This window comes from Haematobia irritans, chromosome 5 (assembly GCF_050003625.1).
Source record: "Haematobia irritans isolate KBUSLIRL chromosome 5, ASM5000362v1, whole genome shotgun sequence".
Taxonomy (NCBI): domain Eukaryota; kingdom Metazoa; phylum Arthropoda; class Insecta; order Diptera; family Muscidae; genus Haematobia; species Haematobia irritans.
This window is the reverse complement of record NC_134401.1, coordinates 31,291,169-31,310,266: the sequence shown is the minus strand read 5'-3', so window position 1 is coordinate 31,310,266 and position 19,098 is coordinate 31,291,169.

Genomic DNA, 19,098 nt, shown 5'->3' with positions numbered 1-19,098 from the left:
TCAATCGGATCGGATGACTTTTGCTCCTCTAAGAGGCTCCGGAGGTCAAATCTGGGGATCGGTTTAAATTTGCTTCTCTTAGAGCAATCGCAAGCCAAATTTGGGGGTCAGTTACGATACGTAAAAGTGGACCGATATGGCCCATTTGCAATACCATCCGACCTACATCAATAACAACTACTTGTGCCAAGTTTCAGGTCGATAGCTTTGTTTCGTTCGGAAGTTAGCGTGATTTCAACAGGCGAACGGACGGACATGCTCAGATCGACTCAGAATTTCACCACGACCCAGCATATATATACTTTATGGGGTCTTAGGGCAATATTTCGATGTGTTACAAACGGAATGACAAAGTTAATATACCCCCATTCTATGGTGGAGGGTATAAAAAATATAGAAGAAAAAATATCAGAAAATTTTCTATAGGAATGAAACTTTCAGAAATGTTTCTATAGGAATAAAACTTTCAGACAATTTCCTATAAAAATTATATTTCAGAAAATTTCTTATAAAGGGTGATTTGTTAAGAGCTTGATAACTTTTTTAAAAAAAAAAACGCATAAAATTTGCAAAATCTCATCGGTTCTTTATTTGAACGTTAGATTGGTCCATGACATTTACTTTTTGAAGATAATTTCATTTAAATGTTGACCGCGGCTGCGTCTTAGGTGGTCCATTCGGAAAGTCCAATTTTGGGCAACTTTTTCGAGCATTTCGGCCGGAATAGCCCGAATTTCTTCGGAAATGTTGTCTTCCAAAGCTGGAATAGTTGCTGGCTTATTTCTGTAGACTTTAGACTTGACGTAGCCCCACAAAAAATAGTCCTAAAGGCGTCAAATCGCATGATCTTGGTGGCCAACTTACCGGTCCATTTCTTGAGATGAATTGTTCTCCGAAGTTTTCCCTCAAAATGGCCATAGAATCGCGAGCTGTGTGGCATGTAGCGCCATCTTGTTGAAACCACATGTCAACCAAGTTCAGTTCTTCCATTTTTGGCAACAAAAAGTTTGTTAGCATCGAACGATAGCGATCGCCATTCACCGTAACGTTGCGTCCAACAGCATCTTTGAAAAAATACGGTCCAATGATTCCACCAGCGTACAAACCACACCAAACAGTGCATTTTTCGGGATGCATGGGCAGTTCTTGAACGGCTTCTGGTTGCTCTTCACTCCAAATGCGGCAATTTTGCTTATTTACGTAGCCATTCAACCAGAAATGAGCCTCATCGCTGAACAAAATTTGTCGATAAAAAAAGCGGATTTTCTGCCAACTTTTCTAGGGCCCATTCACTGAAAATTCGACGTTGTGGTTCGTTAGTAAGTCTATTCATGATGAAATGTCAAAGCATACTGAGCATCTTTCTCTTTGACACCATGTCTGAAATCCCACGTGATCTGTCAAATACTAATGCATGAAAATCCTAACCTCAAAAGAATCACCCTTTACTAACACCACAACCATATTTCAACCGAATCGGATGAATTTTGCTCATCCATAAAGCTTCGGAGGTCAAATCTGGGAATCGGTTTATATGGGGGCTATATATGGACCGATGAGGACCAACTTTTGCATGGTTTTTAGATACCACTATTCTAACACAACTTACCAAATTTCAACCGAATCGGATGAATTTTGCTCATCCATGAGGCTTCGGAGGTCAAATCTGGGGATCGATTTATATGGGGGCTATATATAATTATGGGTCGATGTGGACCAATTTCTGCATGGTCATTAGAAAACATATACCAACACCATGTACCAAATTTCAACCGGATCGGATGAAATTTGCTTTTCTTAGAGGCTCCGCAAACCAAATCGGGGATTGGTTTATATGGGGGCTATATATAATTATGGACCGATGTAGACCAATTTTTGCATGGTTGTTAGAGACCACATACTAAGACCATGTACCCAACTAGCTATACTAGCACCATGTACGAAACTAGCGATAGCTTGTAGAACTAAAATTTTGTTGTTGTTGTTGTTTTTTTTTTTTTTTTTTTTTTTATTTCAGCTTAAAACCATACATTGACTAAACTACAAGAGTAGCTTAACCAACAGAGGAAAAGAATGTTTGTCAAATTTATTTGGGCAAAGCCCTATAGACTGCAAGATGGTTGGATGGACGCACGTTTCGGAATTACCACATTCCTCATCAGCATCCTCTACTTGCAGCAAAACTATCAACCAATTATCAGAATAAATTCAGGCAGTTTATTAAACCCAACAAAAACCACACTTGAACCCTCCGAAAAAAGGTTTTACATTGATAGCCGGCTTATGCCGAAATAAATTCGAAACAAACATATCTCTTTTCCTATGCCACTGTCAAATCATCGATTTGAATTCACATGGCTGGGTTTATTTTGAGCGTGCCTCCTCTTCTTTTTCCATTTGTTTTTGTTTTGTTATTGTTGGTTTTGTTCCTGAATTTATTCTGATAATTGGTTGATAGTTTTGCTGCAAGTAGAGGATGCTGATGAGGAATGTGGTAATTCCGAAACGTGCGTCCATCCAACCATCTTGCAGTCTATAGGGCTTTGCCCAAATAAATTTGACAAACATTATTTTCCTCTGTTGGTTAAGCTACTCTTGTAGTTTAGTCAATGTATGGTTTTAAGCTGAAATAAAAAAAAAAAAACAACAACAACAATGCTTAAAGAACAAAACCAACAATAACAAAACAAAACAAATGAACTAAAATTTTGACAAAATTTTCTATGGAAATAAAATGTTGACAAAAATTTTCTATAGAAATAATTTTTTCACAAAATTTTCTACAGAAATAAAATTTGACAAAATTTTTGCAGAAATAAAATTTTGACAAAATTTTCCATAAAATAAAAATTTGGACACAATGCTCAATAGAAATAATATTTTGACAAAATTTGCCATGGAAATAAAATGTTCCCAAAATTTTCTATAGAAATAAAATTAAAATTATGTTCTATAAATATAATATTAAAAAAAATTCTTTGGAAATAAAATGTTCTTTTGAATTAAAATTTATATAAAATTTTCTGTACAAAATAAAATTTTGACAAAATTTTCTATTGTAATAAAATTTTGACAAAATTTTCTATGGAACTTACGGCCGTATATACTTGTTTATCCCTAAATTCCACAAGCGCCACGATCAACGTAAGAGCTTCTTGGAGGAGCAAATTTCATGAGAACAGATTGAAATTCCTTGTACGATTTCAATATATGCCCTCTAACGACCATGCAAATAATGTGGTTAAAACGATTGGTAACCAAATATTTAGTAGGTTTCCAATGTCTCCCCGCTCTATGAAAGGATAATAATAATGGAAAGCACTATAACGATATTAAATAGCCGCATTAAGCATTCCATGTAACTCCTTTAAGCATCAATCCTTGCTCTTATGTTTTTTTTTAACTTCACCAATCTTTTGTTGTACTTGCAATGTCTTCTCAATACCCGCTCCCTCCATTGTGGCCTGTTAAGTTGTTGGCTTATTTAATGGATCTGCAGCACTTTGAGTGATTTATTTCACACGTTGATGAAATGGACAGCAATGGGCTAAATTTTGACGTTTATTGCGCCGGCAAGGCAACACAACTGTTGAAATGCTCATGACAGAGGACAACAAGTTTGTGAGATGTGTGCGCATCACCTTAGGGGACGACGACGATTGGGAACTTCAAGAAATGAAACTGGCATAAGTGAAACCTCTTCAATAGTAGTAAATGCATGCTGCATCTTTACTCTAATCTTGGTTCGAAAATGTTGGCGCATTTTAAACACTGCAAAGACTAAACATTAAAGAGCATATCTTAAAAGCTTTAGGGCTACGGGTGAATATCACTTTTTTGTGATGGCTGCTGTACACTGGCCTCCAGAAATGTAAAGAGTATGGCAAGACTCAAAATCAGACTTGAAGCTTTGGAGGCTGAGAAATTGTATGACGAATGTTCAATTTGTCCAGAGATATACAAAAGGGCTTTGACGTTACGAAGCTTTTTCGTAGGTCAGATAGAAATGTCTACGAATACCATTACTTTGCAGTATCTTAGACTATTTCTTTACAGGGTAGTTGGTATGTTATGCAACAATGATACGTTAATTATAGTGGCAGCTCGATATTTCAGGCTCACTTAGACTATTCAGTCCATTGTGATACCACAGTGGTGAAGTTCAAAGTAAAGCACTATATTTAATTTTCTTGTTCAAAAACAAAAAAGTCGGAATAGAAATAAAATTTTTACAAAATTTTCTATAGTAATAAAATCTTGACAAAATTTTCTATAGAAATAAAATTTTGACAAAATTTTCTATAGAAATAAAATTTTGACAAAATTTTCTATAGAAATAAAATTTTGACAAAATTTTCTATAGAAATAAAATTTTGACAAAATTTTCTATAGAAATAAAATTTTGACAAAATTTTCACACAAATAAAATTTTGACAAATTTTTCTATAGAAATAACATTTTGACAAGATTGTCTATGGAAATAAAATTTTGACAAAATTTTCCATAAAAGTCAAATTTTGCCAAAATTGTCTGTAAAAATAAAATTTTGACAACATCTAGTCTAGATATATAAAATTCAATCTATGTTTGTTTATTTGTTTGTTTGTATGTTCCGAGTTGGCTCCGAAACGGCTGAACCGATTTACTTGAAACTTTCAGAGATCGTAGGGGGCGTTTATGTGGTGAAAATAGGATACCTCATTTTTTGACACCTGGTCGCGGAAGGGGACCTCCCCTTTATCGGACTTTTTGAAAATTGGACCAAAGTTGACCGATTTGCTTGAAATTTTCATTGTAGGTTGGGGTTGGCATCTAGACAAAGATCCGCTACTTTATATTTCGATATTTGGTGGCGGAGGGGACCTCCCCTTTGTTCGACTTTTTTTTAAAGTACAGTGAAAAAACTAAAATTCTCTAAATTATCTGAGATTTACAAAGAACATGCGGTGAGGTTATGGAATTAATATGGGGTACCTGATGATTTCATATGTCGGTGAAGAGGGGGACCTCCCCCTTGCCCTACTTTTTGAAACTTGGAACAAAACTATGCGATTTGCTTGAAATTTTCATTGAATGTTGGGGTTGGCATCTAGACAAAAATCCGCTACATTATTTTTAGATATTTGGTCGGGGAGGGGGACCCTTCGCTGAAAACAAAACTAAACTCCCCCGACTGAAATTTTACGGAAAAAATGGGTGAGGTTATGGGTGAGACATCCGCTTCTCTTAAGTACATACAGAGAAACAATTAAACTTTACCGAGTTACTTGAAATGTACAGAGGACTGGGGAGAGGCTTCGATATTAATAGTTGATACCTGATTTTGTGATATTTGGGCGGAATAGAGGCCGCCCCTTTTAGGCTTATAATTTGCTTGACATTTTGTGGGACGTTTACAAAAGATACGCTACATCACTATTCGATATTTTGTCGGGGAGGAGTTCCTCCTCTAAAACTGCAAAAAAAATTCTTAAGTTTTCTTGAAATTTACAAAGGCAGTGGGGGAAGGTTATGAACGAAGAGGCAACCTTCCTTACCCCACACTTGAAGGAAAGTTTTGAGAATTTTCCGGGAAGGATAGGGGTGCTATTCACTACGGTGTTTGTCGATATTGTCGATCGGGGAAAGTGACGTCCCTTTAAAACAATAGAGCAAAATTTAAACATCTCCGATCTACTTGAAATTTACAGGGAACGTGGGAGGAGGTGATTAAATTTATACATGATTTTTAAATTAGTATATGAGTTTTCGATGTCTGGTTGGGGAAGGGGAAAATTGAAATAAATTTTGTCGATTTACTTCGATAGAATTTATAGGGACTATTGAGTAATTGTGAAATTAATATAGGGTACGTGATACTCCGATATCAGGTCGGAGTGGAGCGATGGTGGGGAGAGGGTTCCCTTTTATCCGTTTTTTTTTCTTAGATTGAAAGTAGAGGGTTGTCCGAAAATGGGAAGCCGGTACATAATTTTATGATTTTTGCACAGGCTTCTGCCAGACTTCTTTTTAGTAAAAAACTTAAATTTACATGAAATTGGCAGCCAACTTAGAGGGTGCATCATTTTCCAACATTTTAGCAAATGTTAATGTGGTAAAATTTTTTACTAATTTTGCTTTTTCCGATTTATTGGAAGGGAAACATAAATTCTTTGTATGTTATTATAATATAGAGCTTAATTTTTAGATTTGTGTCGGATAAGGATACCTTTCCTTGACAAACCACACTTAAAATTCACAAGAAATATAGAAAATTGTCGAACTACTTGAATACAGAACATTATTTAAAAAATTTGGAGGAAAGGGTACACCCTCTCCCCGACATTTTATAAGACGAACCGTTTTACATATGCATATCCGCCGTATTTGTACCTATAAACGAAAAAGCAAGTAGTCCGATTTGTTTGAAAGAATTCAAATCTTTTCGACTTTGTTTTCAGCACGAAGGATATGGTTGGCTAAGCTAACACAAAATGTTCCTACAAATACGCTTCGGAAGGCGCAGCGAAGCGGGCCGGGTTACGCTAGTTTTCTATAGAAATAAAATGTTGACAAAATTTTCTTTAGAAATAAAATTTTGACAACATTTTCTATAGAAATAACATTTTAACAAAATTTTCTATAGAAATAAAATGTTCTATTGAAATAAAATTTAAAAAAATTTTCTACAGAAATAAATTTTCTATAAAAATAAAATTTTCTATAGGAATAAAATGTTGACGAAATTTTCTATTGAAATAAAATTTCGACAAAATTATCTATGGAAATAAACTTTTGAAAAATTTTCTGTGGAAATATAATTTTGACACAATTTTCTATAGAAATAAAATTTTGACAAAATTTTCTATAAAAATAAAATTTTCTATATTTTCTATAAAAATAAATGTTGAAATTTTGACACAATTTTCCATAGAAATAAAATTTTGACAAAATTTTCTATAAAAATAAAATTTTCTATATTTTCTATAAAAATAAATGTTGACGAAATTTTCTATATACATAAAATTATGACAAAATATTTTTTCGTTTGCTAGTTTTTTGGTAAAATTTTCTCCAAATTTTGGTAGATTATTTTTGGTTCGATTGCCAACCGTGGATTCAACACTATATAAAAACAAGTATATACGGCCGTGAGTTTGGCCAAGCCGAATCTTATGTACCCTCCACCATGGATTGCGTAGAAACTTCTACGAAAGACTGTCATCCACAATCGAATTACTTGGGTTCTGGTATTTTAAAACTTCTTAACATCGTTTTCTAAATTGTGATTTAGTCCATACGTGGTATATATTAGAAATAATTACGAATCGATATGGACTTTTGCACGGTATGAGAGAGCCAGAATTGAAATATGGGGGCTATATACAATTATGAACTTATGGACCAATTTTTGTGTGATTTGGGATCGATTTATCTGAGGGCTATATATACCCAGCAAAAAAAGCGTCGCCAAAAAAGTAATGAAAATGTTCTTTTTGGATCCGGAAGTGGTGCAAAATTGACGCAGAAGCGATGAATTTAACATGGGCTTGTCATAGGATGGAAGTCCTCCATTTCAACAGCCATTGCACTGAATTCTTTAGGTGTGATCCGAATTCAATGTTTTGGATGTAAATTAAAGAATTCTGTGATATTTTATCAAATAAATAATTTTTATATTTTTTTATAATTTTTAATGGATTCTAAAGCTTATCGGAAACGTTTGACCTCAAATATTTTCAAAAACGCACAATTTTTTCAGATTGGATTTAGCATTTTTATAGACAAATTTTAAATGATTTGTACCATTTTATGAACACTTATTCTGTTTTAAACCTATTTGAAACAAAAAAAAAGTTAAAATTATCCATTAAAAGTATGAAAAAACCAAGTTATAAAAAATTGAATTAAAAGAACTTCCTGGGTAGATAAAATAAAGAACATCATTGGGAGTGCATCTTCTGGAAGTGCTTTTAAAGTTGTGCCTTTGGAAGAACTTCCAAATTTTTTTGCTATAGACCGATATGGACCTAGTTAGGCATGGTTATTAACGGCCATATACCTACTAGCACAATGTACCAAATTTCAATTGACTCGGATGAAATTTGCTCATCCAAGAGGCTCCAAAACCAAATCTCGGGATCGGTTTATATGGGGGCTATATATGATTATGGACTGATATGGACCACTTTTGGCATGATTGTTAAATATCATATACTACCACTACGTACCAAATTTCAAAAAGATCTGATGAATTTTGCTTCTCCAAAAGCACCGGAGGTCAAATCTGGGGATCGGTTTATATGGGGGCTATATGTAATTATGGACCGATTTCGACCAATTGTTGCATGGGTGTTTGAGGCCACATATTAACACCACGTACCAAATTTCAACTGAATCAGATGAATTTTGGTCTTCCAAGAGGCTCCATAGGTCAAATCTGGTGATCGGTTTATATGGGGGCTATATATAATTATGGGTCGATGTGGACCAATTTCTGCATGGTTGTTAGAGATCATATGAAATTTCGTTTGAAATTTGGTACATTGCGCTACTATTACAAATTTACATTTGTTTACATTAAAATGCTTGAGGACTCTACACGCAGAGAAGGAATATGAGCACACCAACCATTTTCCAAGAGCAAAATGTTACTTTTTCACGGAAAAAATGTAGCATGTTTGTCGAAACCATGTTATTTTCTCGGAAATTATGTATCTTATTTCGGAAAGCATGTTATGTTTGAAGAGAAAAGAATATTTTTGCGACAAAAACGCTACATGGTCGCTGTGAAAAAGTAACATGCTGCTCTTGAAACATGTTTGAGGTGATCCTATTCCTTCTCTGGGTGAAAGCTTTCCAGCCAAATATATAGCAATCACACTTGAGTTCCATGACGACTTCATTTCTGAATGCAAGAGGGCCAAATGGTTTTGTAAGTTTGTAAACAATAAATTGAACTGTCACTGGAATAAATCAGTCAGCTGTTCGAAATGATAGCAACCTGAAGTTGGTTAAAATACGTATCAGACACACTGTATAACTTTTGGTTGGGTTTTACATTCGCCGCCTCTTAGGGGAATAACTCTAGATTGTCTTCGAATTCGAAGGAGATCAAAGACTTCAAAAAGAGCTTCAGATCATTAGAATTACGTAAGAGCTAATTTCGAAAGACCCAGATGACGCCTCAGGGTATGGTCACACTAGGCAAATATTTGACCAAAATGAGTGTCAACCTTTTTGCCAAGATCTTTTTCGAAATATCAGGTATATCCGTCTTAGAAAATAATCCTAGCAATAAGTTTATAGTTCAATTTGAGCTAAAAATATTTTATGGTTTGACTGTGGCGACGATTTCTCGTTTTGATTTCTGTTAAATATTTGCCTAGTGTGACCACACCTTTAGATTGATTCTTGTTAAGGATTAAGGACATAGATCTTTTTACAGATATTTAGACCCATAAAATAAAATATTTTACGTTGTTCCTCCAAACAGGCCTTTTTTAAGAAGGCCTGCTGAAACACATATTTTATGGCTTTTGGGTTTTTGTCAATCTCATATGAATGAGTTTAATTCGTGTACCTACCTAACCGCCCATATAGCGCATGTGCAACAGCCCTCTTTTTATGCGTCAATATAGCAACATGTTTCACTACAATTGAAAGTTCATCAAAGTGCCTGTCAGCAGCTATTCAACAAAGTTCGTATGACGCTCAACACAAGGCTTGTGTGTGTGTGTAGAAACGCCATGCTCCATCATCCCTATAGCAGCTGTAGAAGGGGAATCACACTGCCGAGTCTCTGGTGATAAACATAATGATATGGTCTTGGTCTTTTTCGAAGATATACTCGTATTGTCGCGTCAAAGCATTGTCAATTTTATGCTGCCGTGGTCATTGATGTTAACACTACTCAATGATGGCGTCAGTAGCCATCAATCCCACCATCCTTTGGGTTCTCATAAGCAGTGACAATAAATGTTTGTTGCAATTTTAGTAGTCCTATTATCATAATGAGACAAGTTTTCCATGGGGCATTTTTTTTTTTGCTGCTGTTATTGTTGATAAAAGCGACGTGTTTATTTGACAATCCATACCTTTCACTTTTAAGAAAATCATTTTGCAGATTGTTTCCATGGAAATGTAGTTAGGAATATGAATTTAACGAGTTCAAATTAATCTTGTTATTTTGTTAGGAGCGACATAAATGTGAGAAGATGAATTAAACTAAAATGACTCCATGAAGATTATACGAAATGTAGCTTAAAGATAAAACATTTTGAAAAAAAGTTGCGATTTATTTTTATACGCTAAACCACATAGTGGTCAGGGTATAATAACTTTGATCTGCCAAAAAAATGTTTCTACCAGAAATATTGATTTTAAACCCCATAAAATATATACCAATCGACTGAGAAGCTCTTTCAGAGCACGGTTGCCACAGTTGGTATAATTCTACCAATAATAATAGATTTTTTACTGTTTGGCAGATTGCTACAATTCTTGATGTTTTTGGTAAATTTTGCAAAGCATTCCTCTCCAACTACGAGGTTCTTCAATTTTCTGTATAAATAAAATATTGATCAAATTTTCTATAAAAATTACATTTTGACCAAATTTTCTATAGAAATAAAATCTTCGGGAAATTTTATATAGAAACAAACTTTGAAAAAAAATTCGATAGAAAGAACATTTGAAAAAAAATTTCTATATAAATAAAATGTTGACCAAATCTTCTATAGAAATAAATTTTTGGCCAAATCTTCTATAGAAAAAAACACTTCAGAAAATTTTATATAGAAATAAAATTTTGACAACATTTTATATAGAAATAAAATTTTGACAAAGTTTTCTATAGATATAAATATTTGGCCAAACTTTCTAAACTCTTCAGAAAAAGTTATTTAGAAATAAAATTTTCAGAACATTTTCTATAGAAATAAACTTTGCAAAAAATTTCAATAGAAATAAAATTTTGAAAAATTTTTCGATAGAAATAAAATTGCAGAAAATTTTCTATAAAAATAAAATTTGAAAAAAAAGTTCTATTGAATTAAAATGTTGAGAATATTTTCTATAGTAACAAAATTTTGACGGAATATCATCCAAACTGGTTTAGTTTTAGATATAGCTCCACATATATATGTATCGCCCGATTTTCAAAAATTTTTCCCAATATCTTTATTTTTCAATATAATGTCCTACTTTATTAAAAGATTTTACTCAAATTTAGCAATTTAAATTTTCAGTAGAAATAAATTTGCAGAAAATTTTTAATAGAAATAAAATTTGAAAAAAGTTCTATTGAAATAAAATTTTCTATAGTAACAAATTTTTGACGGTATATCATCCAAATTTGCTTAGATTTAGATATAGCTCCCATATATATGTATCGCCCGATTTTCAAAAATGTGTCCCAGCATCCGTATTATACCCTCCACCATAGGATGGGGGGTATATTAACTTTGTCATTCCGCTTGTAACACGTCGAAATATTGCTCTAAGACCCCATATAGTATATATATACTCTGGGTCGTGGTGAAATTCTGAGCCGATCTAAGCATGTCCGTCCGTCTGTTGAAATCACGCTAACTTCCGAACGAAACAAGCTATCGACTTGAAACTTGGCACAAGTAGTTGTTATTGATGTAGGTCGGTGGTCCGATATGGCCCATTTGCAATACCAATGGACCATATCGGACCACTTTTACGTATAGCCCCCATATAAACCGACGCTCAGATTTGGCTTGCGAAGTCCCTAAGAGAAGCACATTTCACCCGATCCGGCTGAAATTTAGTACATGGTGTTAGTATATGGTCTTTAATAAACCTACTAAAATTGGTCCACATCGCTTCATAATTATATATAGCCCCCATATAAACCGATCCCCATGGCTTGCGGAGCCTCTAAGAGAAACAAATTTCATCCGATCCTGCTGAAATTTGGTACATGGTGTAAGTATATGGTCTCTGACAACCATGCAAGAATTGGTCTATATCGGCCCACAATTATATGTAGCCCCCATATAAACCGATCCCCAGATTTAACCTCCGGAGCCTCATGGATGAGCAAAATTCATCAGATTCGGTTGAAATTTGATACGTGGTGTTAGTATATGGTCTCCGAGAACCATGCAGGAATTGGTCCATATCGGTCTATAATTATTTGTAGCCCCCATATAAACCGATCCCCAGATTTGGCCTCCGGAGCCCCTTGGAAGAGCAAAATGCACCGGTTGAAATTTGGTACGTGGTGTTAGTATATGGTCTGTAACAACCATGCAAAAATTGGTCCGTACCGGTCTCAAACCGATCCCCAGATTTGACCACCGGAGCTATTGGAGGAGCAAAATTCATCCCGGTTGAAATTTGGTACGTGGAGAAATTTGATACATTGCGCTAGTATATGGACGCTAACAACCATGCCAAAATTGGTCCATATCAGTCTATAGTTATATATAGCGGATCCCTAAAAATAATCTTTGTGGAAATTACCAATTGATTAAAATTTGGGAGGTTTCAAAGAAACTACAGTCCATTTTTCGTAGATCTCCCGAAATTGTACACTACCAAAATTTTATTTCTATATAAAATTTTGTTACACTTTTTTCCATAGAAAATTTTGTCAAAATTTTATTTCTATAGAAAATTTTGTCAAAATTTTACTTCTATAGAAAATTGTGACAACATTTTATTTCTATAGAAAGATTTGTCAATCTAAATTATTTACCTATTTAATCTGGCTTTTTTGTTTAATATATACCCCGTATGGACTAATTTACAATTGAGAAGACGGTGTTGAGAAGTTTTAAGATACCTTGCCATCGGCAAGTGTTACCGCAACCTAAGTAATTCGATTGTGGACGACAGTCTTAAGTACAAGTTTCTATGCAATCCATGGTGGAGAGTACATAAGGTTCGGCCTGGCCGAACTTACGACCGTATATACTAGTTTTTGACTATAATTCCTGCCTTTATTAACCGATTTTACTCAAATTTAGCATAAGGTAATCTTTTGTAACATCACCCAAACCTGCAAAATGTCAATTAAATCGGTCCAGATTTAGGTATATCTCACATATATGTTATATGTAACACCCGATTTTCCCAAATTTGGACATAATAGCCTTATTTACTAACCGATCTTACTGAAGGTCAGTACAATATAATCTTCTTTAGTATAAATTAATTCTGTTCAAAATAAGAGAAATCGGTTCAGATTTAGATGTAACTCCCATATATATTTACCAAAAAACCTTCGCAAAAAAGTAGTGGAAATGTTCTTTTTGAATCCGGAAGTGGTGCAAACTTGGCGCAGAAGCGATGAATTTACTATGGGCTTGTTAAAGGACAGATGTCCACCATTTCAACAGGCGTTGCACTGAATTTGCATCTCTTCTTAAGGTGTGATCCGAATTCAGTGTTTGGGATGTAAATTAAAAAAATTGTGATATTTTTCCAAATAAATAATTTGTATAATTTTTTATGATTTTAATGCCTTCTAACGCTTGCTTGAAACGTTTGACCTCAAATATTTTAAAAAATTCGCAGATTTTCGAGAATTGATTTAGCATTTTTTTCGACAAAATTTAAATAGTTTGTCCCATTTTATGACGATTTTTGAAACAAATAAATTTTTAAATTAACCTTTAAAAATATGAATAAAGCGAGAAAAAGTATATACGGCCGTAAGTTCGGCCAGGCCAAATCTTATGTACCCTCCACCATGGATTGCATAGAAACTAGTACTAAAGACTGTCATCCACAATCGAATTACTTGGGTTGCGGTAAAACTTTCCGATGCCAAGGTATCTTAAATCTTCTTAACACCGTCTTCTCAATTGTAAGTTAGTCCATATGGGGTATATAATAAAAAAAAGTTTGACAAAATTTTACATAGCAATAAAATTTTGACAAAATTTTATATAGAAATAAAATATTGACAAAATTTTCTATAGAAATAAAATATTGACAAAATTTTTTATAGAAATAAATTTTTGACAAAATTTTCTATAGAAAGAAAATCTTGACAAAATTTTCTATAGAAATAAAATTTTGACAAAATTTTCTATAGAAATAAAATTTTGAAAAAAGCTTTGTGTAGTAATAAACTTTTGACAAAATTTTCTATAGAATTAAAATGTTGACAAAATTTTGTATGGAATTAAAATTTTGACAAAATTTTGTGTAGTAATAAAATTTTGACAAAATTTTGTATAGTAATAAAATTTTGACAAAATTTTGTATAGTAATAAAATTTTGACAAAATTTTCTATAGAAATAAAATTTTGACAATATTTTCTACAGAAATAAAATTTTGATAAAATTTTTTTGGAAATACAATTTTGACAAAATTTTCTACAGAAATATAATTTTGAAAAAACTTTGTATAGTAATAAAATTTTGACAAAATTTTCTATAGAAATAAAATTTTGACAAAATTTTGTATAGTAATAAAATTTTGACAACATTTTCTATAGAAAACAAAATTTGGCATTATTGTTATTAGCAGCCATATATTAGCGCAATGTGCCAAATTTCACCACGTATCAAATTTCAACCGGATCGGATGAATTTTGCTCCTTCAAGAGCTCCGGAGGTCAAATCTGGGGATTGATTTAAATGGGTGTTATATATAATTAAGACCGATATGGACCAATTCCTGCAGGGTTGTAATGTACTAACACCACATACCAAATATCAACCAAATTGGATGCATTTTGCTCATCCATGAGGCTCCGGAGGTCTAATCTAGGTATTAGTTTATATGGGGGCTATATATAATTATGGACCGATGCGGACCAATTTTTGCATGGTTCTTATCGACCATATACTAACACTATGTACCAAATTTCAGCCATATCGGATGAAATTTGCTTCTCTTAGAGGCCAAATCGGGGGATCGGTTTATATAGGGGCTATATATGATTGCGGACCGGTGTGGACCAATTTTTGCATCGGTATTACAGACCGTAAGATGACACCATATACCAAATTTCAGCCGGATCGGATGGAATTTGCTTCTCTTTGAGGTTCCGCAAGCCAAATCTGGGGATCGGTTTATATGGCGGCTATATATAATTATAAACCGATGTAGACCAATTTTTGCATGGTTGTTAGAGACCATATACTAACACCATGTACCAAATTTCAACCGGATCGGAAGAATTTTGCTCCTGCAAGAGGCTCCGCAAGCCAAATCTGAGCGTCGGTTTATGTGGGGGCTATACGTAAAAGTGGTCAGATATGGCCCATTTGCAATACCATCTGGCCTGCATCAATAAAAACTACTTGTGCCAAGTTTCAAGTCGATAGCTTGTTTCGTTCGGAAGTTAGCGTGATTTCAACAGACGGACGGACGGACATGCTTAGATCGACTCAGAATTTCACCACGATCCATAAATTATATACTTTATGGGGTCTTAGAGAAATATTTCGAAGTGTTACAAACGGAATGACAAAGTTAATATACCCCCCATCCTATGGTGGAGGGTATAAAAATTTAATTAAAAGGACTTCCTGAGTAGTTAAAATAAAGAATATCTCTGGGAGAAAATTTTTGGAAGTGCGTTTTAAGTTGTGCGTTTAGAAGATGTTCTAAATTTTGTGGCTGGGTATTGCCCGGCCATCGGTCCATCTTTTGGTATAGCCCCCATATAGACCGATCTACCTATTTTACTTCTTGGGCTTCTAGAAACCGTATTTTCAATTCGATTTGCCTGAAAATTGAAGTCTAGGGGTATTTTATGACCACAAATAGGTTTGCCGAAAATAGGGTCTCTCGATCCATGTTTTGGTAGAGGCCCCATATAGACAGATACCCCGAGTTTATTTCTTGGGCTTCTAGAAACCATAGTTTTTATCCAATTTGAAATCGAGAGGTTATTAGGGCCACAAATAGGTGTTCCGAATATTTTGTGTATCGGTAGAGATTTCGATATATCCCCCTTATAAACCCGTCCTTCGATTTGGGGTCTAGCTTCTCTAGGGTTTTCAGAACCACAATTAGATGTGCTGAATTTGGTGGGTAACGGTGCATGTTTTTGGCATAGCACCTATAGACTGTCCTCCCGATTTAACTCATTGGGCTTATATAAACCGTAGTTGTTATCAAATTTGCCTGAAATTTTAACGGATTTAATTCTTGTAATCATTTGATTAATGGAGATAAAAATAAAGGGTGGTTAAATTGTAAGGGCCGATGTTGAATGTGAGCCACACCTAAACGCCAAGTTTTTTCCGAATTTTATTTGACATTCTCTATTTCAGACTTACTCAATTTGAACCATGGAGAGATACACAATCCAACAACGTGTTAAAGTTATCCAGACTTATTATGAAAATGGGCGTCAAAATGCACATCGTGCACCTTCATCTTCAGTGTGGAGGCACATTTTCACCTCAGTGGATTCGTCAATAAACAGAATTGCCGCATTTGGGCGAATGAGAATCGAAGAGTGATTGTCGAAAAATCAATGCACCCACAAAGAGTGACTGTTTGGTGCGGTTTATGGGCTGGCGGCATCATCGGGCCGTATTTTTTCCAAAATGAGGCCGGTCAGGCAGTTACTGTGAATGGTGTTCGCTATCGTGAGATGATAACGAACTTTTTATGGCCCGAATTGGAAGATATGGATGTGGACGATATGTGGTTTCAGCAGGACGGTGCCACTTGCCACACAGCTAACGAAACAATGGATCTTTTGCGCAACAAATTCAATGGCTGTGTTATCACACGTAATGGCGATGTCAATTGGCCCCCAAGATCATGTGATTTGACACCGTTGGACTTTTTTCTTTGGGGTTATTTGAAAGAAAAGGTGTACGTCGATAAGCCAGCAACAATTCAAGAGCTAAAGGATGAGATAATTCGGCACATTAACGGCATAGAACCTCCATTATGCCTCAGCGTCATCGAAAATTTGGACCATCGGATGGAAGTGTGCCACCGAGGTCGCGGCACCCATTTGGCCAATATTTTGTTCCATACATAATAGAGTAATACCAATATATCATAATAAAATAAAATTACAATAATTTCCTAAATAGTTTGTGTTTTATTCAAAATCAACATCGGCCCTTGAAATTTTAACCAATCTTTATACAGAATTTAGATTTCAAATCAAGGCGTTAGTTCATCATTTTCTTACACACCTACATGATATGTTTGTGATTTCTCTAAAACTCAAACAAAAATGATTGTTATAAATCCAGAATCTGATCTAATCTTCATAGATAGAATTTTTCAATTTATCTTCGGAAAGCGTACTGGTTGAACTGGACTGCTTAGGAGAATATCTGTCATCAAACTCCCCTGAAATTTTATATATTATCAACCCGCTTCAAGGGAGAGTTTTCAAATGAAACTATTATATTTGATTCATGGTGACTGGTATTTAAGATTCGGCCCGGCCGAACTTATACTTGTTTATTGAATCTGCTATTCGAAATTTTTTTCTTAGACAGCAGGTCCCCCCACAACCGCTATCTTCAAATCTCCATTACTTGCTTCGTTGTGGCAAAAATGTCTACATATTCACTTAACTGTATTCATTTCAACAGACAATTAATTCATTTGCAACGGTCTTTTCATATGGTCTTTGCCACCAAAATCAATCATCATTTTGAACAACTGACCAAATATAATTAACTTGCATTTAAACCAACAACCATGAGGATATGTGGCGAATATCCCCCAAGGCCTGTATGAGAGGCCAGACTAAACACATTCTTCTAACATCTTATTCTTGGGCTAAAATGAACAATTTTTCTTCATTATCCACCTTTCAGTGCAACTTAAGATCTCCTTTATAATCCATATTCGGGACATTCGGGCACATACTATACGCGCTTGGAACTTGGACATTTGAAAAAAAAAGCCATGCTCTAGCATTGCTAGCCAATCCTTTTTGGCAAATATTGCAAATATTTACATTTAATACCAGCATTACGTTTGTCGGTTATTTATATACGGCCCACGATTAATGTTACAGGAAATATTTCGCATCTCTATCTGCTGGGGGTTTTTATTTGTTCTGGTCATGAAAGGCGCGAAAATTATTTCGAACAAATCTATGAGTTTAGACCATGACCACTGTCGAATCATGGCCAGGGGCATATGCAAATGACAAACAAACTAAAATGTAAAAGCAGTGATGGAGTCAAATACAAACACAAAACTCCTTAAAGTAAATCTCTAGAAAATGGAATTATGGCGGGGGGATGAAATCTCAGTCCAACTCCGTCCATGGTGCCTTTCAATATAAACTCATTTTGTTAGATTTTTCGAACAAAGACCTTAACAAACATGTTTGTACATGCAGAATACACATTCCCTCCCCATATCACCATATGTATTGCAATTTATATGGACTTCACATGGACCATTGGATGTAGCCTCAACAACAACAGCAATAGCACCACCAACAACAACAATAACGCCAACGACCGCAACAAAGCCGCCAGAAAGATGACACTTAACAAATGATACCATAAATGTTAGTAATGATTGTTTGGTGCAACAACTCGGGCTGCAAGGCTTACAGCTTAGAAGTTGGAAATAAGATGTGCATGCTTTGGAAATGTCTCAAAAATACTGGCAATAAATGGGCATATAAATGCGAACACAATCACATACACAAACACACACACCCATTATTGGTGAAGAGAAAATGTAAAATAGGCTATATAGCAAAACTAGGAGAGAAATTGATAGAAAGTACTAACAAATATCCTAGCAAATAACTACTGTGTAAGTGATTGTGGTTAAAAACTGCTTATCAAGGACATATGTGGCATATCTCCAGCAATCACGTTTGTCACTCGTGCCAAAAATAATCTACTAAAATTTGAAGAAAATTTTACTACAAATCTACCAAATTTAAAAAAAATGATTGTGAAGTTTTTGTGGTTAGTATGAGAAAATGTTTTTTCTTCGATTGAATATATTATCTCTCCCATTAGAGAAAATGTTTTGTGTTTATCTATCCCTTGAATTGCACAGGTGTTGATTTTAGCTTGCACCAACGGGGGACGGTTGCTACTTCTACTAAATGCGAGAACTTACTCACACTGGACTTTGATTGTATGCAATAATACATTTCAAGGGCCGAGGTTGAT